General features: G+C 37.1%; 1 pseudogene; it reads left to right on the top strand.

The window, feature by feature from the left end:
• Window positions 1-2,587: 2,587 nt before the first annotated feature.
• LOC129462310 (elongation factor 1-delta-like) lies at window positions 2,588-3,441 on the top strand (annotated as a pseudogene).
• Window positions 3,442-23,061: the final 19,620 nt, after the last annotated feature.

Raw genomic sequence — 23,061 nt, 5'->3', positions numbered from 1 at the left:
GTTAAATTGAGAAAAAAAATGTAGGGATTATCATGAAAATTGGGTAAGAATCGACAGAAGATCCTGAGATTTCTAAATATAAACTGAATCCTGTGTACATATTTTTCCTATTTTTCTTAGGAAATATAAATTAGCATGTCATCTATAGATGATCAGCACAGAATTTCCACAGACAGTTGACCAAGCAGAAGAGGCCAGAATGAGAGAGTTCAAGGGAAGGAATATCTTCTCTAGACAGATAAAATGCAAATGTGCTTAATCATTTCAGAAACTGGTAGAGAAAGAAGATTTAAATTCCTAAAAAATTTAAGTCCAAGACAGAGGGAAAAAAAAATAGTCTTTTAGAAATCAGTGTTTTAATGATGAATAATTTTGACCAATTAAAGTTTAGACTAATTGCTATGGTGATTTTGGAAAAGAATGAAGCTAATGAGTTTCTGAATGTCAACTGCAATTTTTGAGTACTTTTAATTTGCAATCTTTTTATCTAATGGACAAAGCACTGAAGACTCCCTCTAAATGTATTCAAACTGCATTTTGGTTTTTACAGCTGTATTTTAGTATAGGAATTATATTTTACTATAATATCCAGTCAGTTTTTTGGAAGTAAAGTCTTAGAAGGTCTCCTTTAGGAGTGTCAAATCATATGATCTTTTAGATTCCAAAAATAACTGTGCTCAACATTGCACAGGATAAGAATCTGGCCTGATATATTAATCCTATGATCTAGAGGAAAATAGTCGACCGATTGCTTGACCTAGCAAATCATTCAGATAACTCTGCTAGGAGCATTGGCCCTGCCATTTTTTTTAACATAAATTTTTGATTCATATCAATTTTCACTGAAGGAAACTTTTAGGAGAATGCCTAAAGATTCTGAATTCACTATAGTTTAAATGTCTGTCTCAGGTAGATAGAAGGCAATCCTTTTATTTCTTCTTTTTTGCAGAGACAAGTAGGCAAAATAATAACAGTGATATTTTGTCTTTTCCTTCTTGCTTTTCTAGATATTAATTACTATAAATGTAAAAATATAGCACAACTACCTATACATTTAAATCTACTTCTGTCTAGACATTTACCTGAAGATCAATAGTTAGAAATCCATACAAATGATGTGCATACATAAATAATTGGTGTTTATCCTCACACTTTAGGATTTTGCAGTTCATTTGTTAGTATTGATGTCTACAGAGAAAGGAGTGAAATGACACTACAATGTCTAATGCACCAATCACATGAGCCCAATCATACGTAGGAAAGAAGTAACAAGCTGATTGTCCTCGTTTTCCTGCCTGCATTTTCCCTTCTTGTTTTTTTAGTACCAAGGTAATATTTGATATCAGAGGGAAATGCACCAAAATATAAACATGAAAAGGAAAAAAAAAAAAAAGGGCATCAAACCAAGAGTGACTTTCTGTGTCTGATTTCAGATTCACCCTGCCAATTATTTCAGGCCCAGGAAACTCAGAGACACAAAGTTCGCCTACTTCTACATTATTTTCCCTTTAGTTGTCAGGATGTCAGACAACATCAAAATAAACACAATATACATATATATGTATATATATGCAATATTTTATTTAGTTAATAGTTTATTTGTTCAACATTTGCTAAATCAAACTGCTGTAGAAAAATACCTGCCTTGTGATTTTGCTTTCTTTCTCTACCCTGCAGCTGAAAACCTAACGAGAAATACTACTAGTTCTGAGGCTTTTAGTTGACATACTTTGGTGGACTGGTTTAAGAGCTTTGACATTTTCCTGTCTAGCCCAGGGGCACTGATCTATGAAACAAACTTTGCTTAAGATATATACATACACAATACAATTAGTTTAGCTCAGCGCTAGAAGGCATTAAATTTAACAAATGATCTGTAGCTAATGGCCCTTATTATCTACAGATCTATTAAGATCAATTATATCTAATTGTCTTTTACTATAAAGATTCATGTACTTTTTCCTCCATCAGTATTTGAGGTGAATATACAAGTTTTAAGGAAGAAATAGTACCCTTCTCCAGTGGTAGCTGGCCATCAGAGCAATAGTACACTGAAATGATACCTCTGGGATTTCTCAACATAGCAGCTCAGTATATAGAAAAATATTCAAAACATTTTTCTGTAAACATTTAAATAATTTTTAAATATTATACCATGACTATCTGAATGATAATTTTATATTTGAGAAAAAGAAGAACTTCAAAGATTTTACAGACAAGCGTCTTCCTTTGGCTTAAGAGAAACAAGGCTCTGAGAGATGAAATGACTTGTCCAAGGTCAAACCTTGAGCTCCTGAAGGAGCCAGAAATAGAAAACAAAGACTTCTGGTATGAGATGGATTCATCAGGCTAACTCCTGCTGAGATGTCAGAATGTTTTCATTGTCTTTTAAAAATCTTACTTTATTCCCAGCAGTTTATGTTTATAAAATCAATCTTTAATGGATTATTTCCTCACCAACTCTCTGAAATACAAACTTTTATTTGCAAACTGCAGGATTTTCTTTTAAATAAAAAAAGTACTTTCTGTTGAAGACTTAAGGGTTTTCTACATTATGAAAGAGTAACTTCGCCCTTAGGCATCCCGCGTCCATCTATTCCTCATTTCTGGTAGCCGCATTCTTGACTGGCGTCAGAAAAATGGCTACAAACTTCCTAGTACATGAGAAGATCTGGCTCGATAAATTCAAATATGAAGATACAGAAAGGAAATTCTACGAGCGGATGAATGGGCCTGTGGCCAGCGCTTCCCGCCAGAGCTCGGCCCCAGCGGAAACCACAGCGAGCTCGTCCTCCGGATCGCCAGCCTGGAAGTGGAGAACCAGAGCCTGCGCGGCATGGTGCAGGAGCTGCAGCAGGCCGTCTCCAACCTGGAGGCCCGGCTGAACATGCTGGAGAAGAGAGAAGAGCTCGCCCGGCCATGGTCCACAGTCCTGCAGACGCAGCACGTGTCTCCCATGCGCCGAGTGGAGAGCCCCACCCCCCCCAACTACGTCCCCGGCCAAGAAGCAGAGGATAACGAGGACGATGACATTGATCTGTTGGCAGCGACAATAAGGAGGAAGACAAGGAGGCAAGGCGGTTGCGGGAGGAGCGGCTGCGGCTGTACGCCAAGAAGGCCAAGAATCCCTCGCTGGTGGCCAAGTCCTCCATCCTGCTGGATATCAAGCCTTGGGACAATGAGACGGACATGACCCAGCTGGAGGCATGCATGCGCTCCATCCAGCTGGATGGGCTGGTGAGCGGGACCTCCAAGCTGGTGCCCGTGGGCTATGGTATCGGGAAGATGCAGATTCAGTGTGTGGTGGAGGACGACAAGGTGGGGACAGACTTGCTGGAGGAGGAGATCACCAAGTTTGAGGAGCACGTGCAGAGTGTCGACATCACAGCTTTGAACAAGATCTCAACCCTGAATGTGTGTGTGAGTCGCTGCCACGATTAAAAACAGACCGGCAAAAAAAAAAAAGAAAGGAAAGAATAACTTCAAATTTGGAAATTTATTTTAGACATTTAGAAATATTTGTTGGCTTATATGTCACTTGAAACTTAATTTGCCATTCAAGATGTTCATTCATTTAGGAGCAGTTTATTAATTTCAGAAGTTTAGCCAGGTGCGATGTGTAATCCCAGCACTTTGGGAGGCTGAGGTGGGTGAATCACTTGAGCCCAGGAGTTAGAGATCAGCTTGGGCAACGTGGACCCTCTCTCTACTAAAAATAGCCAGGCGTGGTGGCTGCGCCTGTAGTCCCAATTACTTGGGAGGTTGAGGTGAGAGGATGGCTTGAGCTGGGAGGTGGAGGTTGCAGTGAGTGAGCTGAGATCGTTCCACTGCACTCCGGCTTAGGTGACAGAGTGAGACCCTGTCCCCCCCCCCACCCCAAAAAAAGAAAAGAAAACCAAAAAACCAAAGTTTACATTCACGAATGAAATATTGGTGCCTGTTTTTTTCCCCCTCTCCTTTTTAACGTCCAGTTTGTATTTGGTAACAAGTAGAAGATTAAAAACTTTGTTAGGGGGACAGGTCTTTTAAAAATAAGAAAGCAAATGACTATTCATCTTCTTCAGGTGCTTTTATAAAAGATTTAGAGAAGGAGTCCCAAATATGTACTTCTGTCAACTGACTGGGGCTCATTGGCTTGATTTGTGTAGTAGTGTTCTTTTTTTTTTTTTAAAGTGACCATCTTAACAAATATTATGTTTAATTTTGGAGGAGTATTTTATTGACTATGTGGGAAATTTTGTCTAGTGATTTATCAGACACTAAGCAAATATTAATGCAAGTTAATTGAGAATATTGTCTGACACATTTTAGTGCTGCAAAATTTAAATTTTGATATTTTAAAATGCATTTATAGATGTAAATGTCTTATGATTTACTGAGAGTCTATAGTGAGTCTAATAAACACTACAGATTTAAAGATCAAACCATAGGAGATCAACAAGGCCATCAAAAGTTCCTCAGTTAACAAATATATTAATCAATCTTCCTATATGGCCCAATTTAATTGGTATTCTCTCTGTTACAGAGTAAGCAGTGAATTACATACATACACACACATGCATGCACACACACAAAACAAACTAGCCTAGTGTTCTATTGAGATATATGCACAAGTGATTGATTTAAACTGAATAATTGTCAGCCCCTTCCCTATGTAGAGTGTCTCTAGCCATTGTTCAGTGCCAGTAGCTGCTCTCCATGGGATACAGCTTTGTGTGGAAACCTCTAGTCTGAAAGTTATCATGATGCTTTTTATCATGATCACAAAGCATTTAATTGCACAGAGCAATTTAGAAAACAGAGTCTAAGTCAAGACAGATAATAATCTAAGACAACACTGATGTGGGAAACAGAACATATACAAACAACAAAGTAACAAGCAACGAATCATTATAAAGATAAAACTTGGTAGTTTCATTGTATTCCTGTTCAGGGTAAATTCATTTTGGACAACTCACCTTTTATTGCTGAATGCTTCATAGGGCCATCAGGTGATATCATTTCCTCACTGAGCTTTAATTACTCCAGAGATTATACTGTCTTTGCACTGCATCTTTGGAAAAAGAGGTGTGATGAAGTGGAGAATATACTGAAAAATAAAAAAATACAAGAGTTATTTCTGTACAACCTCACTTGAGCCAATTGTTTGAACAGCACATATACACAGCTAATTACCAAAGAACTTCTCCTTCTTTATACAATAAGGATGACTATAATCAACCAGCAGTTCTTGATTTCTTTAAAGAGTTAATTAAAAATATAAGAACAAAAATCTTTCGGAAAAGGACAAATAAGACAAAGAAATATATACTAAAGGAAATAGTAGTAGCAATGATGATAATAACAATAAACAGCCTTTCCTTTTAAATCTTACTGTGATGTCAAACTTCTCATGTTTTCGTAAAAATCCTTTGGCACTTATCAACAAATCTGTGTTCCAAGAAGAAAAGAATAATCTGGGCAATTTTCAGGTATTTGTATATTACTATGACAATAGGTTATCAAAGAGAGAGGAAACTAGGTAGGAACTCAACATTTTTCTTGGAATGTTTTCTGAAAAAGACTAATATATTTTAGTACTTAAAGCCCGAATGACAGAGTCAAACAAAATTTATCAATATGAAAACTGGTAAACATTTTAAAGGCTATTATTCTGTGATAGTGAATACCTTAGATTTGTGTGTGTGTGTGTGCTACTCAAGACGAAACAAAATAATTATGATTATAAAATGAAAAGTTTGCCCTGAAATAAGGATTGTAACAGTTATAAGTTGCTAAGTTTTGCTCAAATTAGTCTCAAGTCTGCTTTAATGCAACATAGGGATTGCTAAAAATCTCTGTGCAATGCAAAAGGACACAATAAAAAGCATAGGCCTTGGGGCATAATACTCAAAACATTTGTCGGTGGAACATTTTTAAAAAGAAGCAGCTAATAAATGGTAGCATAGTTTTACATTCATTAAATGATTAAAAAATACATAAATACCACAAGCAATATGGCACTTTATCTTGAAAACCACCTGAAGTTTGTTTGTGGAAGAGTTGCAGCTTGTATTAATAATAGTGAAGTGGTGGAAATGGACAAGAAGTTGTAACAGTAGATGTGCATGGGTCTAGGCCACTGATTGTCCTTGTGAGGTGTGTGTGTGTTTTGTGTGTTCCTATGAGACTCAGCTCAGCTGTTCATGGTTTCCTGCATTCACCTAGTTGGTCTAGCAGATGAAGTAGTGCACAAATAAATACAAAATTTGCCTTATGCTAAATTTGTTTCCCAATATATTAATTGTATTGAAACAAATTCCCATTTTAAAAATCATTATAGCAGAACTGACTGTCCTATGTTGGTTGTATTCAAGGTTTTATTGGTATTTACCAGAATATAGTAAGAAAATAATTTATCTGAGGCTCAGTTGTCTGGCCAGACAAAATCTCAAATAGCAAGTAAATGAAAGTAAATGGACCTGTCAAGCCCATATGTAAATCACAGTATAATAGTGCAAATAAGCATCAGACCAGTGTTTTCTAAACTTCAGCATGATCAGAATCAACGGCAGTGTTCACTGAAACCCAGATTTGCCCCATCCCCAGAGTTTCCGTTTCAATATTTGCATTTCTAAACATTTCCAGGAGATGCTGATGCTGCTGGCCTGGGAGAAAGAGCCACTGATTAGAACTGATTGAGAACCACTCAGACCATACTAACTATTGCTGAAAGCAGTTTATGACACTGTCTCAGACCCACACAAGGAAGAAAATATGTTTTCATCATGGTTACCAATGAGAATGTGATTTGCTCTTCAAAAAGATCCCAATAACCTTCCTCCAACTTTCTCTGCTCCATTGCTAGTCGTGAAACAGACAACAAAAAAATGAAGACAAATTTAATATTTAGGTTCGGTGGAATGCAGTGGGCATTTTGATTACCTCCAAACAAGTCTTTGTCACTCTTCATTGTATAGAAACCGTGCATTTGCTGGAAGAGTTGACCTCATCCAGGGGTGCACCTTGATTAGAATAAATCAGATTAATCTCATTTACCCCAAGCATCCATGATTGATTCCTTCAGAGAAAAATTTAGAACTTCAATTCAATGGCTTGAGAAGCAATTCTCTCTTTCTTTTCTATAAACCTGAATGGAGAAACGGGTCACTTCAGAAGTTGCTGGCAGCCGTTTTATAACCATAGGACAAGCCAGACTTAGGGCAAAGCTACAACTGCAAAACCAGAGCCAAAAGGATAGCAGAGAAATAGAGCCAGATTCTTCATAGATTAAAAGCTGAAGCCCACAATACCATGAAAACTTTAATCACTTTCACTTTTTAAGCCAATTTGAGTTGGGTTCTCTGCTGCTTTAACCAAAAAATAAAACAAACAAAAGAGAAAACAAACTCCTACTTAAACAAGCAGAGATAAAGCCAAGAAGAGATGAGAGCTAGTAAATAAATCAAGCCACAAGCGTATTGGAGGGATCCACAGTCTCCACAGAGACCTATTGATAAGCTTTCTACTTAAAGTGAACTTTAGCTATTTGTAGATGCAAGGACTAACCAAGATCTTGCTAATAAGAGTTCTGGAACCAAATATCGGCAGTTCCAGGTAGTAAAGCCTGGATAAACCACCAAAGGGATCAAAAGACTCAAAACTGTGAGGCTGCAAAGCATTTAGAACAATTACATATGGAAACTAATCCCACAACCCCCTAGTAAGACCTCCAGTATCTATACAGAAAATGAATGTAGTCCCCATTCCTAAGTGCAGTTAGTCATTCTTTTTTTTTTTTTTTTTTTCGATGGAACCTCACTCTGTTACCCAGGCTGGAGTGCTGTGGTGCAATCTTGGCTCACTGCAACCTCCACCTCCTGGGTTCAGGTGATTCTCATGCTTCAGCCTCCTGAGTAGCTGGGAATACAGGTATGTGCCTGTATTTTTGTATTTTTTAGTACAGAAAGGGATTCTTCATGTTGGCCAGGTTGGTCTCGAACTCCTGGCCTCAAGCTATCTGCCTGCCTTGACCTCTGAAAGTACCAGGATTACAGGTGTGAGCCACCACACCTGGCCCACTTAGTCATTCTTAATGTCTTTTGGTCAACTTCATAAAGCCTCAAGTACAAGAATCTTTCTAACCTATTGTCACATACAGACACCTGGACTGAGGAGATCCTACCTATCACAATGGAGATTTGGGACAAAGAGTGGACAAAACTAGTCAGACACTTAACTTCCACCCAACTTTCAAAATCCCACCTTAACCAGATTTACTTTTGACTTGATGTACTCTATTCTCACCAATAGAAAACAAACAAAAAACAGAGTCATGGGAAGTAACAGACTTTTCAAAAACATAGATTTGATGTGTCAGTTTGCCTATCAGAAGAGAAATTCTTTCGCTATCGTTTGGTCTTAGTGCAAATTAAACCCGGTTAACCAAATGCTAAGCAGAAAGAGCATGATCTTGGGAGTGAGATAAAACTGAATTTGAAATCCCAACTCTGTTATTTGCCTTTCAGCAAATACTATCTTTCTTGAGTAGCAGATTGCTCATCTGTAAAATGGGGATAATATATAATTTACAGAGAGTTTTCATGTGACAATTTAACAAGATAGCAACATGGGAAGCACCTCAGTGACTGCTACATAATAGATTCACAATCTATGAAAATTACCTATCTATCCCTTACTCTAAATACATCAATGACCCCCTAGAACAAAATACAAAAAGCTATATTTAGGCTACATTTAGCTCAGGCTTTTGATGGAAGAAGACACTCTGAATCCTATTGTCCATAGGAGCTTTGCAGTCATTGCTGTATTGGAGGGGTTGTCATCTTGAGGGTATCCCAAGCAGTATTGGGCAGAGCACCCTTCACTGGGGAATCCCCTGGCAAAGGAAACCATAAAAATAGCCAGGACAAGGTTCAGGTATATACAAAAGGGGTAGCAATGAGTTCTCTAGAAAGGAGATTCCTATACAAAGTGTTTCCTATTAACAAAAAGGCAGAAGCTTTTGATGGGCCACTTGAGCCCGTTGATTTCTGACAAACAGCTTTCACATTTGGCAGCAGGACATGAAACCTGAGGGCAGAGTGTGTCCATGAAAAGTAAGTCATCAAACAATGAAACTGCAGGAAAATTATATGGCATTCTAGGACTCATTTATCAAAACTGTCTCCTGGAATACTTCTACAAGGCCGTTGAAATTGTGGTCCAATTTACTCCTGCTTGCCAAATAGTAATAATCACAAACTGCTGAGTTTAAGAAGGAAAGGAAGACTTTAACAGCTTTTGCATATACCATTCCTGCTGTCTTTTATGTAATAAAACCCTCACTATTGAAAGCTCTATCTGTCAAAAATAATGTACATTTCCAGCTCTATATTTACAAGGTATGTATTATACATACAAGGAGGGGTGCTAGAGCTCTGTTTTGTTTTGTTTTTCTAGTTGTTTTAACCTTATTTTGGAAGCTGAAATGTACTTTTTTAAACCTTGTCTGAATGACAGGTTGACTTAAGAAAATTGTAGAAAATACTCTGAAAAGCAGAATGTGTCAGGTAATAGTTTTATGATTTTATTGCCTGCCACCATCACCTCATTGTTCAAACTGTATACCTGGGTGTTATTTAGAATATATAATGTTACGAGAAAAATTAACTTCATGGGAAATTAATTTATAAAGCATTTAAAAATCTCATATTTATAATAAATTTTTAAAATTCCATTTGCCTATAAGAATATAGAAAGATTAAAGAAAATATTTGTGTTCAGCATCCACAGTTGATTTTTTCAATGAACATAGTTGGATTTTCAGTTCTACCATTACCAGCTAGATAAATCTGGGCAGATAATGCAACAATTCCACATCATCAGGTACGAAGATTAGAAACGAATCAGTAATTACCACGCAGATCATTTTGAAGAACAAACAAAATAATAAATATAAAAACATTTTCCAAATTTAAAAGTACTAAGGTAGTTTTGGAATTTTTAAATATTCTAAACTCAAGCATTAGCTCTGCTACTTACACCTGTGGGATCTTGAGAACTAATTTATTCTGTCTAAACCCAGGTTCTGCATCTGCACACTACAAAAAAACAATAATAACACCTATCCTATGTATCTTACAAGTTACTGTGAAATTCCAATGAGATTGTACTCTCTAAAAGAGCATTGTCAATTGCAAAATCTTATAAAATCCTTAATGAATAGGCATTCTTGTTATTATGAAATACACTTTGAAAAAGCCCTGGGGCCAGGCACGGTGGCTCACGCCTGTAATCCTAGCCCTTTGGGAGGCCAAGGCAGGCGGATCACCTGAGGTCGGAAAATCAAGACCAGCCTGGCCAACATGGTGAAACCAAGTCTCTACTAAAAATACAAAAATTAGCTGGGCATGGTGGCAGGCAGCTACTCAGGATGCTGAGGCGGAAGAATCACTTGAACCCAGGAGGTGGAGGTTGCAGTGAGCCAAGATGGTGCCATTGCACTCCAGCCTGGTGACAAGAGCAAAACTCCATCAAAAAAAAAAAAAAAAAAAAAAGAGAGAGAGAGAAATAAAGAGAAAGAAAGAAAGAAAGAAAGAGAAAGAAAAAAGAAAGAAACCCTCCTGCCTCAGTTTCCTGAGTACCTGGGACTACAGGAATGAGCCACTGTGCCTGGGTACTTTTTATTTTTATTCTTTTGTTTTTGTAGACACGAGGTCTCACTTTGTTGCCCAGGCTGGTCTCAAATTCCTGGGCTCGAACGATCCTCCCATCTCAGCCTCCCAAAGTGCTGAGATTACAGGCATGAGCCACTGTGCCCAGCCAAATCATTACTTTTTAAAGTTGTGACATTTACATCTCCTTTCTTTCAAACATTTTATTTAAGCATCTATCATGTGTTAGGAAATGTATATAATTCAAAGAAGAAATAAATATGCTCCATACTGTAATGGACTTTCAGTGAGAAAGATTAAACCTCGTTTTCAAAATTATTTTATCCAGTTCATCTGTATTTCTAGACCACCAATACTTGTATGTCAGGTTCACTTTCTGTAAAACTAAAAACAACTAAGTTGTATTCATGAATTATTTTCCAGCAGCTTCCAATGTATATTTTAACCAAAATATTACAATTTTTCATTTACTTTTCTTTTTCCCCAACAACTACACTGTTAGTTTATTAGAAAATAAATGTATGCTTTGTTTGACTTTGTTTCTTGAATATGATGCATGGGTTCTGGTTATAGACATTAAATAAATGCGGAAGAAAGGAAGGAAGTGATGAGTGAAGGGAGGAAGAAAGGAAGAAAAGAAATAAGGGAGCAACGAAGCGGGGAAAGAAGGGAGGGAGGGAGATCAAATCCATGCAGATATATGTCACAGTCTACCCAAAATGGCCGCATTAACTGAACCTGGAGAATTTTTAATAGAACTAAATATATTGATGGCAAACTTCACTAGAGATGTAAGAGCACACAAAAGGAAAAGAAACAAGGCAATAGGGGGTAAGTTTTGAACCGGGAATTGGATCATGTCCATCTCTATGCCCAAGTTAACTTCATGTGTTTTCTATGTCACAGCCACCGAGCTGGACAGAGTCTATGTTCCTAACACAAGTCACAGCCAGGAGAACTCAGATTTCCATTGCCAAACCAAAGCAGAACCCTGTGGTTGTTACCTTAGTAGCATAAGCCAGAGGTGGGACAGTGCTAAATCATCCTCTCTTTGTGTTTACCTTTTCACCTGAACTATTTGGATAACTGGCTTAAGCTTTCGTTTTGCCTAGAATGTGAAGACCTGGTAGGACTGTAAGTAGAAATGTGCCCAGTCTTAACCCACAGGGCCAATCTCTTTATTATAACTCACCCCCACACTCTAAATAAACAATAAACCACTAGATAATGGCTGGGAAAAGTTCTGCCAAAATTACACACCTACTGCTTCCAGACTTGAGAAACAAACTCAAAAGTGATTTACAAGAAAACGAAAGCACAAATAAAAAAAATGTAACCTGGTGCAGTCCTACAGAGCAGGTTTTACTGGTGTCGCTGCAATCTTAGTACTACATTATGTTAGTGCTCTGAGGTTCTGCACCAAGGGCATGCCCCTCTGGAACTGGGGTGACTTCTCTCCACCATTCTGTCCCAAGGGAGCATATCACATTATTATCTGTTAAGACAGCTGGAAAGATATTATTTTACCAAAATAAACTTTTGTTATTAAAAGTTATGATTGTGCCTTCAGTACAGCTCGGCATGTGGTGTGTCAGCTTTGCTGTGCATTATTTTCCTATTATTATTCCAGGAAAGCTCTCTATCAGGTGACTGCCTGCAGGGTAGGAAAAAAAAGTCTAAAAGGAGCGTTATAACTTATAGCCCAGAAGATTAAAACAAGAAGAGGAAGAAAAGATTAAAAAAAGAAAACAGCAAGAAAAACCTGAGATCCCATGTCTTCCTGCCCCTTAGGAAAGTGTAATGTCTACCTGATTGTGTGACTTAGTTCACATATGCAACACTTATTTTAAAGCCCACAAGAAAAGAAACTGATGCACCCAAAGAAAATTTAAATATACTTAAAATGTGGATGGCTATTGCCAAATTACACTCCAAAAAAATGCTTTACTTTTATGACCCCTTCAAGCTTTACCAAACTGCATGTGAGTCATCCTCTACACTGGCTGGTGTGCATCTCTGGAATGCTCTTTCTGCCCCCACCAGCCTCTCTGGGCCACACCCTTTGTCTTCCTAAAGACTTCTTAGCTTAAATGGTCATTACTCAGAGAGACCTTCCTTGAACTTTCTGCTTGAAATAACTTTCTGCCCTCCTGGGGATCCCTATGTGATGTCTTCATCAAAATTATTACATATTGTAACTACTTAATTTATTTCCTTGCTTCCCTCTATTTCCTTCGGTAAAATTGAACCTCCCAGGAGAAAGGTACCTTCTGTCTTGTTAATCATTGCCTTTTCAATACCTAACTCACTGCTTGACACATATTAAATGACTGAATTATTTTGTTGAATGAATGAACGATACACACTGGTGTTAAAGAGAATAGAGTTCATTTATGGGCCTTGCCATTTATATTAGTCCATTTTCACACTGCTAATAAAGGCATACCCAAGACAGGGTAATTTATAAAGAAAAAGAGGCTTAATGGACTCACAGTTCCACATGGCTGGAAAGACCTTACAACCATGGCCAAAGGTGAAAGGCACATCTTACATGGCAGCAGACAAGAGAGAAAATGAGAGCCAAGCAAAAGAGGAAAACCCCTATAAAACAATCAGGTCTCCTAAGACTTATTCACTACCACAAGAACAGTATAGGGGAAACCACCCCCAGAATCTAATTATCTCCTACCAGGTCCCTCCCACAACACGTGGAATTATAGGAGCTACAATTCAAGATGAGATTTGGGTGGGGACACAGCCAAATGATATTACCCTTTGTTTACTGCATTATCTCGAGAGAGTTATTTACATCCCTCAATTATTGTGCATTCTTTCATTTGTAAAGTAATAGTATTTCTAACCACATAGAGATTCCGTGAGCATTAGATGAAATAATGTTAAAAAGCATCATGTCTAACAAAAAAGAATTGACAATGGCAATCTATGGTTATTATTGCCTAAACCAGGAAGAGGGCAGGAGGATGAAGTGCATTAGTGAATCCATCTAGGCTCTTGCTGGGACTTGTATATGAGAAGTGAGGCAACTTGAGTTGTTGATTGCCAGTTTCTTGGAAGCAGAAGACCACCACCTACCCAGCCATGATTTGCCTATAGAAAGAAGAAATTGCTGAGGATACTTCTCCCTGAAGATAGTTAAGGGATAAGATTTCCACAAATTATCTTTATTTAACTCTTTCTGGATCCTGTAGTGTCTTCTTTCTGTAGCATGTCTCTGCAAGGAAGCAACTGTAAAACAGTCATGAAAGGAATAGGAATTTGTGCCCAACTCCACCCTACCACCACATCTCCTACCATCACTACATAGCTAGAGAAGCGTAAAGGTTGGGAGAAAAATTCTGAAGCAGAGTAATGAGTTGCTCTGTTGTCTTTAGGAAGGGAGCCAAGAAATCTGATGGAGGCTCCTATTTGACTTGTAACTCAGGGATATAATTACTCCATTGGAAAATGTAAAGAATTAAAAAAAAAGTATTAAGGCCAGGCACAGTGGCTCATACCTGTAATCCCAGCACTTTCGGAGGCCAAGTCAGACAGATCACGAAGTCAGGAGATCGAGACCATCCTGGCTAACACAGTGAAACCCTGTCTCTACTAAAAGTACAAAAAATTAGCTGAGGCAGGAGAATGGTGTGAACCCGGGAGATGGAGCTTGCGCTGAGCCAAGATCGTGCCACTGCACTCCAGCCTGGGTGACAGAGTGAGACTCCATCTCAAAAAAAAAAAAAAAAAAAAAAAATTAAACCTAAAACCTTCTTTTTTTTTTTTTTTTTTTTTTTTTTTGGGAAAGAGTCTCCCCCTGTCACCCAGGTTGCAGTGTAGTGGTGTGATTTCGGCTCACTGCAGCCTCCACCTCCCAGGCTCAAGTGATTCTCCTGCCTCAGCCTCCCTCCAAGTAGCTGGGACTACAGGCACATTGCCACCACACCTGGCTAATTTTTGTATTTTTAGTAGAGGCGGGGTGTCATCATGTTAGTCAGGCTGATCTCAAACTTCTGACCTCAAATGATCCACCCTCCTCGGCCTACCAAAGTGCTGGGATTACAGGCACGAGCCACTGTGCCCAGCCTAAAACTTTCTAATTTATATATAAACTACCATCATATAATTAAATAAACTTTTGTTAATGAATTCCATTATAAATCACCTAAGCAGAAATTAAAAGTGTCTCCAGAAGAAGAATGTAAACTTTATTTTAATTTTGAAAAGGTATGCTCATTATCATTTAGTAACCAAAATAAGGTTAACACAAATTTTTAATTTTTATTTAGAATAACTTTAAAAATAGACCATTTTATTGAAATTGTCCAGGAATTTGCTTAATTTTCCACCGTGGCTCTGTGGAGCTCTTATCAAACTATAGGAGGGAAGCTCTATTTCATATTCTACTCACAGCTCTACAAGTTTCTTGATAGAGCTCAGATAATTAAATGACATACTAAGGTCAATATTTCCACTGACAGTAGCTCTGGGTCTGCCTGAATATCCAAAGTATTTGGAGGTGGGGGTAGGTAGTGTTTACACAGTTCTTTATGGACAGAGCACTTCAATTTTCCTTGAAGAGGCTTCTCTTACAGTCCAAGGAGTCAACTTTTGGCTTCTGCTAAGGTGCCTCTCAGTCATAACATATCCAACACTCCTTTTTTATTATACTTATTTTGTTACACTCGTTTTATGACCCTGAAATAAAACTGATGATTAATGCAACCTACCAACACACATAATTTCAAGGGAGGAAGCAAGGAAGGGGGGAAGGGAGGGAGGGAGGCTGCCCTAACTATACAATTTTAGAGCCATAATAGGAAAATAATTTAAAATAATTTACATTTCATCATGTAAGGACTTGTATACACCAGAAGATGTATAAAAGTTTCAAACGCATGTGCCTACAGGAAACGAATAAGATACAATTTGTGACAAGTGAGGTGAACTCTTTTGTAGAAGCCTAGGAAAATGAAACAACAAACATGGGCACGAACACTAGAACAGCAACTGGTGTTCGAAAAAATGTATTACAGGTAGAATAATGCCCCTACCAAAAAATATCCACATCCGAATCCTTGGAACGTGTGAATATATTATGTTACCTGCCAAGAGAATTTAAGGTTGCACAGGTGGAATTAAGATTGTTAATTGGCTGACCTTAAAAAGAAAGATTCTTCTGGATTGTCTGGGTGGGCCTCATGTAATCACGAGGGTCATTAAAAGTGGAAGAGAGACTCAGAGCCAGAGAAAGAAATGCGGAGAGAGAAGCCAGGTGAGAGTGCTGCAGATGAGAGAAGGGTGTGACTCACCTTTGCTGGCTTCGTGGATGGAGGAGGCCATGCGTTAAGGCATGCTGGCAGCCTCTAGAGGAAACACAAGGAAACAGATTCATCCCTAGAGCCTCTAGAAAGGAACATTGTCCTGTCAAAACCTTGATTTTAGCCCAGTGAGACCTGTGTCAGACTTCTAACCTGCAGAACTATCAGATCATAAATGTTTGCTGTTTCAAGCCAAGTTTGTGAATATTTGTTACAGCAGCAATAAAAAAAAATTGATGCAATAAGTAAAACAGACTAGTATTACTTCTGTGATAAAAGAAAGTGGGACATAACCTTAACTGAAGTAGGGATGATAAGTCAAGACAAATGACAAAGTGACATAGGGGAGGAAAATAAAATATAATACCCTCACAAATGAGCTGAGCTTTATAAAGTCAAAATATTTCCTTATATCACTGCCTGGAATGAGACAGTAACGTATCATGACAGAAGGCATATCTCATCTCTGGAAAGCCTACTACTTGTCAAAGCATATATTAGGCTTTGGTGCTTAAATCTTGAAGTATATCTATTGAAGATGGAGAAGAAAGGATGGATTAAGAGGAAATATAAAATATACAAACAGCCCAACTATAAAATAAGAATCTATAGAGAAATTGTAAAATTATCCTCCATGACATTTATCTGAGTTAGTTTGAAAAAGACTGCCAACCCCAAATTACATAAATAATTTCACTGTGCTCTTTTCACAGCAGATTAATTTATCAGTGGATTCCAGAATAAATAAAAAATACGTAGGTTAAAAAATATGAAATATTTTTAAAGTTATCTTTACTAGTGAGATGTAATAGCATCCCTGACTTTGCTGTTTCACTGTTAATTTAATGATATTCTAAATCTGTTAAAAATGAGCCACAAATCTCCTATTTAACATATTTATATGCAACAGCTACAAGTGTAGACCAACACAAGTGACTTGTTGAGATGACTCAAATACCAGGGCCAGAACTGGGGTAAACCTAGGAAGCTCCTGGGACAAAAATACATAAAGAGGTATTTACATGATTCCATGGGTGGTTGATTCCTTGAATTTTGCACCTTTGTTGCCTCACTTGCCTCACCCTAATTCACGCACTGTTAACATAGTTAATGTGACATTGTGACGTCATTTTCCAAAATGGTGAAACACTGTTTATAAAATTTCAAACAAAATATGCTTTATTTGCACCGAAGCTACAAGCTTAGAAAATTCTTGAAATGTTCTTAATTTCTAGTAATTTATTGTTTTTGTTACCAACTTTTAACTTAATTGTCTTGTGAAAGAGCATGGCTTTTTAAGGGCCTATTATATGCTTTCTGTGTCTTCAATAGAACAACGTGTATTCTGCAATTGTGGTATGCAGAATTGCATGTGTGTTGATTAAGTCAACTTTGTTGATTTTATTTTCATCTCTTTTATATACTGGCTTTTATTTTCTTCACTTTGACCAACTAAAAATTAAAGGGGTGTATTAAAATTTCTCATTTTGATGTTGGATTTATCAGTTTATTTCTGTAGCATTTTAATGGATTTTTGCTTCATATAATTGGAAACTATTGTATTAAGTATAAGCATGTTTTAAAAGCCTGTATCATTATGGAGTGCTCCTCTTTATCTCTAATGATTCAATGTTATTTTATCTGGTCCTAAGATACCTACATCTGCTTTTCTTAATCGACATTATGCCCAACCTTTGATTGTTATTATGTTTTAGCTGAGCCTTTTTCTATCTTATTACAGCCTACTTCCAGCAATATTTTACCACTTTACATATAACACTCTTATGCTCTTATATTTCCATGTGTTCCCTCTCCACCTTTATGCAATTGATGACATGCATTTTAATTATGGCTATGTTATAAATCCCCCAAAAGCATGGTATAACTTTTCAAACCATCAATTATCTTTTGAAGAGATATTGATGAGAAGAAAAATTATTTTATATGTACCTACAGTGTTATTTGTGGTTTTCTTCATTCTTGTGCCTAGATAATCTGAAAAATCTGTATTTTCACATTATTTTTGAAATATATTTTTGCTAATCATAGAACACCTGGTGCACACATTTATTTTTTCCCGTAATTCTTTAATGATGCTGCTCTACTATCCTCTCAGATTTGCCAATGCAAAGTCTTCTAGCATCCTTATCTTTGTTTCTCAGTTGTAATATCTTATTTTTGCTCTGATTTCTTTTAAGATTTTCTCTTTATCACTTACTTTAAGCAAGTTGATTATATGTAGGTTTATGCTTTTTTTTTTTTTTTTTTTTTTTTTTTGAGATAAGAGTCTCATTCTGTCACCCATGCTGGAGTGCAGTGGCAAGATCTTGGCTCACTGCAACCTCCGCCTCCCGGGTTCAAGTGATTCTCCTGCCTCAGCGTCCCGAGTAGCTGGGATTACAGGTGACCGCCACCAGGCCTGGCTAATTTTTGTATTTTAGTAGAGACGAGGTTTCACCATGTTTGTGAGGCTGATCTCGAACTCCTGACCTCAAATGATCCACCTGCCTCAGCCTCCCAGGGTTTGGTGGCTCTGACCTGTAATCCCAGCAATCTGGGAGGCTAAGGCAGGCGGATCACTTGAGCCAGGATTTTAAGACCAGCCTGGGCAACATGGCAAAACCCCATCTCTACAAAAAATAAAGAAAAAAAAATTAGCCGGGCATGGTGTCATGTGCCTGTAGTCCCAGTTACTTGGGAGGCTGAGGTAGGAGGATCGTTTCAGCTGGGGAGGCTGAGGTTGCAGTGAGCTGTGATCATGCCACTGCAGCCTGGGAGACAGAGTGAGACCCTGTCCCCCCCCCAAAAAAAATATGTATTTGCCATGCCCTTCCAAAGGAATATTTTATATCCCTATAATGTAGAGGAATTTGAAGAGATTTTAATTAAATCTAAGATTTCTCATCCCTCATCACTCCACATTCCTGATTTGTTTATCATAAAATTAAAGATATGCCCTTACCTTGTGGAATTATACATAGCAGGAAGAATTCTGACATGATGGACAGTTTTCTAGGAAGCAGGAAAAAAATGACTAAAAGGGGGAGATGTGGTAGAATAGATCAATGTGGGTAGAGAGAATATACATTTTCCAGGCTAACAGCATTTTAGAAACTTAATGATTTTGAGGGTTTAGTTAACTATCAAAATGTAGAAAATGGAAAATAATTGGAACAAACGGGAAAACAGCATAGCTGGTAGAAAAGCAAACAGAGATGAAATGGTCTTGTAATAATAATGTTTATGTTTTTTAAAATAACTTACTGACAGCAGAAACTGTAAAACGTTTCTCCCACTCCATTCTCTTGTTGCATACTTTGTGCCTCTTATCTGTTCACAAACGCAGATAAGCTTGTTCCCATCACATGAGTAATTGAGTGTGAACATTATTTGAGCAAATAAGACTTTCTGCAAAAAAGGTGCTGTATTGCTTATTGGTGGATACTATCCCACACATGTGTACACACACAGCACATACACAAAATTCAGATAATAGTTTGTGAAATTGATTAGAGTATTTTATAAACACTCATGAGTTAAATATCACAGAAGCTCCTCCTAACAATATCTAAAGAGAAACAATAGAGTGAACCTACAAATCCTGAGATTTGACAAGTATATGTAAAATACTAATTTCAAATAGTGTTGTGACCTCTAAACATCAATTCTCTATTTTATACCTCTCCAACAATGCATCTGATTTTTAAAAATAAACTACATATACATAATTATTAAATTGTTTGGAATTAAATGATCACTTTCTTAAAGATATTTGTGAAGTTATAATCCTATATATTATTCTAAAATATTGCTCTCAAATGCAGTTTAGGTTGATTTTTTTTTCTGCTGCTAATATAGTTTCAATCTCTTCTATTTTTCCAGGACACTGTTTCTGATTCTTTCTTTCTCCTGCTTTTTTCCAGTGTTGATTCCCTCTCCTTGAAGTAGTGTACCATCTTTTAATTACAAGGTTCTGTTTCTGTCTTCTTCCCCTATTCTCTCAGTCTAATCCATGATCCTCTCTGGATTATCTATGTTTTGCTCTCTCAATATTAGGGAATTCCTAGTAGTTACAAGTAGGTTGCTGCAAAAGCAATTGTGGTTTTTGCCATTAAAAGTAATGACAAAACCCCAATTACTTTTGCACCAACCTGATAACACTGCAAGCCGACTCTGGATTGTAATAGGCCAGGGTAAGAATGCAAAAGAGCAACCGCTAGGGAAAAAGGCCAAGCAGGTTAATAAGTTAACAGGATTGGTTCTAAGATTTCCAGCCCTAAAATTATTTGAAGCTTTCACTCAATGGTCTGTTTTATATCTGATGATTCTCTACTTTGATAATTGCTCAAAGAATGCTTTTAAAAGAGAACACCAGTTGTGCTAAGTAGTTGATAAGGTGATTGTGTTAGTCTGTTTGCATTGCCAAGGAATAGCTAAGACTGGGTAATTTATAAAGAGAAGAGGTTTATTTGGCTTATGGTTCTGCAGGTTGTACAAGCATGGCACCAACATCTTCTTGGCTTCTGGTGAGGCCCAGAAAGCTTTTACTCATGGTGGAAGGCCAAGGGGGAGCAGATGTGTCACATGGGATGAGAGGGAGCAAGAGAACTACCAAACAACCAGCTCTCACCTGAACTCATTACCAAAGGGAGGACACCAAGCCATTCATGAGGGATCTGCCCCCAAAACCCTAACACCTCCCACTAGGCCCATCTCCAACAATGGAGATCATATTTCAATATGCGATTCGAAGGGGACACACATCCAAACCGTATCAGTGATGATGCACATGTTGCAATTTGTCTTTTCCGAATCTCAGTATTTGAGGAAAGTCGGAATGAGCCCTCTTATTGTGGTACCATTTATTAACTTTAATAATTGGGTGCTGGGTAATTATCCTCTTGAATCTAACACAAAAGTAGTTGATATGTCTCTTCTACAAACTGTTCTCTCAGCATTGCCTGAACACCCAGCCAAATTGTGTAGTATTAGGGCTCTAAGGACCTTAATATACAACAGAATCTTTCTTGGGTAGGAGTAATCTCACTTGGCCAGAGGATACTTAACTAGTTTTCTAGGTATTCCATAACAAATACCACAAATTTTGTGGCTTAAAACAACAGAAATTTATTGTCTCATAGCTCTGGAGGCTAGAAGTCTAAAATTAAGAAGTCAGCAGGGCCATGCTACCTCTGAAGGCTGTAGGGAAGGGTCCTTTCTTGCCCCTTCCTAGATTCTGGTGGTAGTTGGCTATCCTTGGGTTTCCTTGGCTTGTGGTAAAATAACTCTAATCTCTGTCTCCGTCTATTCATAGCCTTATTCCTGTGTCTCTGTGTCTCTGTTTTTTATCCTTATAAGGACTCTAGCATTGGGATCAGAGTCTCCTCTAATCAATACAACCTCATCTTAACTTGATTACATCTGCAAAGATCCTGTTTCCAAATAAGGTCACGTTAGTAGGTATCAAGATTAGGACTTCAACATATCTTTTTTGGTGACACAATTCAACTCATAACAAGTTTCTTTCCTTTTTTTTTCATTTGAAATCACAGTGATGAATTATCTAATATGATGTTACATACACCATTGATGTTTAATTCAAAGTATTTGATTTCACTTGCTATACTTATAATGCTTTTTAATATTAGTCATTTGATAGTAATGGTAATAATAATCATCAGAGAGAAAGGCTATTCTGCTTTCATCTGTAAAACACAAGTTGAAATACATATTTTAGTAATGAAGTCTTATAAGTTGCTCAAATAATAATTTCACTTTTATTTTAAATATATTTTTGGAAACACAACAACTCATGTATGACTGTTACTTACAAAAAGTTACACTGAACTCGCTAAAATATCTGGAAGTTAGTTATTATCTTCAAATGAATTAAGACTGCTTTGAAACAAAGTAATGTAACTCAGATTTCCCTTGAATGGAGAGCAGATGTAAGATCTGAATATTCAATAACCAATGAGTAGAAAGGGTAAGCCTCTCTTTTATTTTTTCCATTAATTATGCTAATTAAAATTAGAACTACTACCATTAAAATTACCTGCAGCTGTATTGTGCTTGTTGCTATTGTTGGTGTACACTGAAAATACTCCAACAGAGGGCACCAAGAATTGCTTGTGATCAGCACGCCCACTCAGTTCTGTCACTTTGGAAGATTGCAGACAGCATAACTAATAAAGTTATTGTGCTCTTGTGTGAGAATAATAACATGTTTGAAGACTGTGTATTAACCCTGTTGTAAAGTATTGATTGTACTCCGTAGTAAAGGAAATGAAAGAACAAAGATAAAGTGTTTTTAATTCTTACCCTGTTTGCTCTTACTTGTTTTATTCCATTTCAATTTACACCTATATTCAAGAACACTAAAAATGTATCACCCGGCCTCAAAGGCAGTTTTATTTTTTATACACAGTTTTGTAACAATTTGATGCTTTGAAGAACAGATGTATAATCTAACTTAGAAAGTGATGAATAAGAAAGATCATCCAATCTCAAATAGCTGTGAACTCAATTTGCTGTGTTTACTATTACAGAAAAAAAACAAGAGAGGGAAAAGGAGGATGGGAGGAAGAGAAGAGGGAGAGAAAGACAGAAAAGGAAGAGAAGAAAGAAAACCAGTAATGGGGAACATTGTTATTTCGTTTTACTCTTTGTTAAGATTTTTATTTATTGTGCCATAACTGTACTGTTATAACTCTGATTGTAAACTCCTACAGAATATAGGAATAAACAAACAATAAATACTTCCAAAATCCCAAGTGTGAAGTTAGAAGTTTTTATGTGCTAATCCTCATCAAAGACTATTAATGCTAATAATATGTTCACATATATGAATATTGGTGCAAACCAGCACCCCTTGTATATAAGGAGAAAGTTCTTTGAAAGGTTGGTAGTATGAGAAGCAGGAGTAATGAAACTTATTTGGATTTTTATAGTTGAAAATGGAAATTTTTTGAAATTTATGTTTCAAACTATAGAATTTATATTTTTAACACCACACTACTCCCTTGTTACCTTATTTTATGTAAAAATGAAATATACCTGAAAATAAATAATATGTACACATTAAGTGC

Source organism: Symphalangus syndactylus, chromosome 2 (assembly GCF_028878055.3).
Source record: "Symphalangus syndactylus isolate Jambi chromosome 2, NHGRI_mSymSyn1-v2.1_pri, whole genome shotgun sequence".
Taxonomy (NCBI): Eukaryota; Metazoa; Chordata; class Mammalia; order Primates; family Hylobatidae; genus Symphalangus; species Symphalangus syndactylus.
This window is presented reverse-complemented; position numbering and strand designations above follow the sequence as displayed.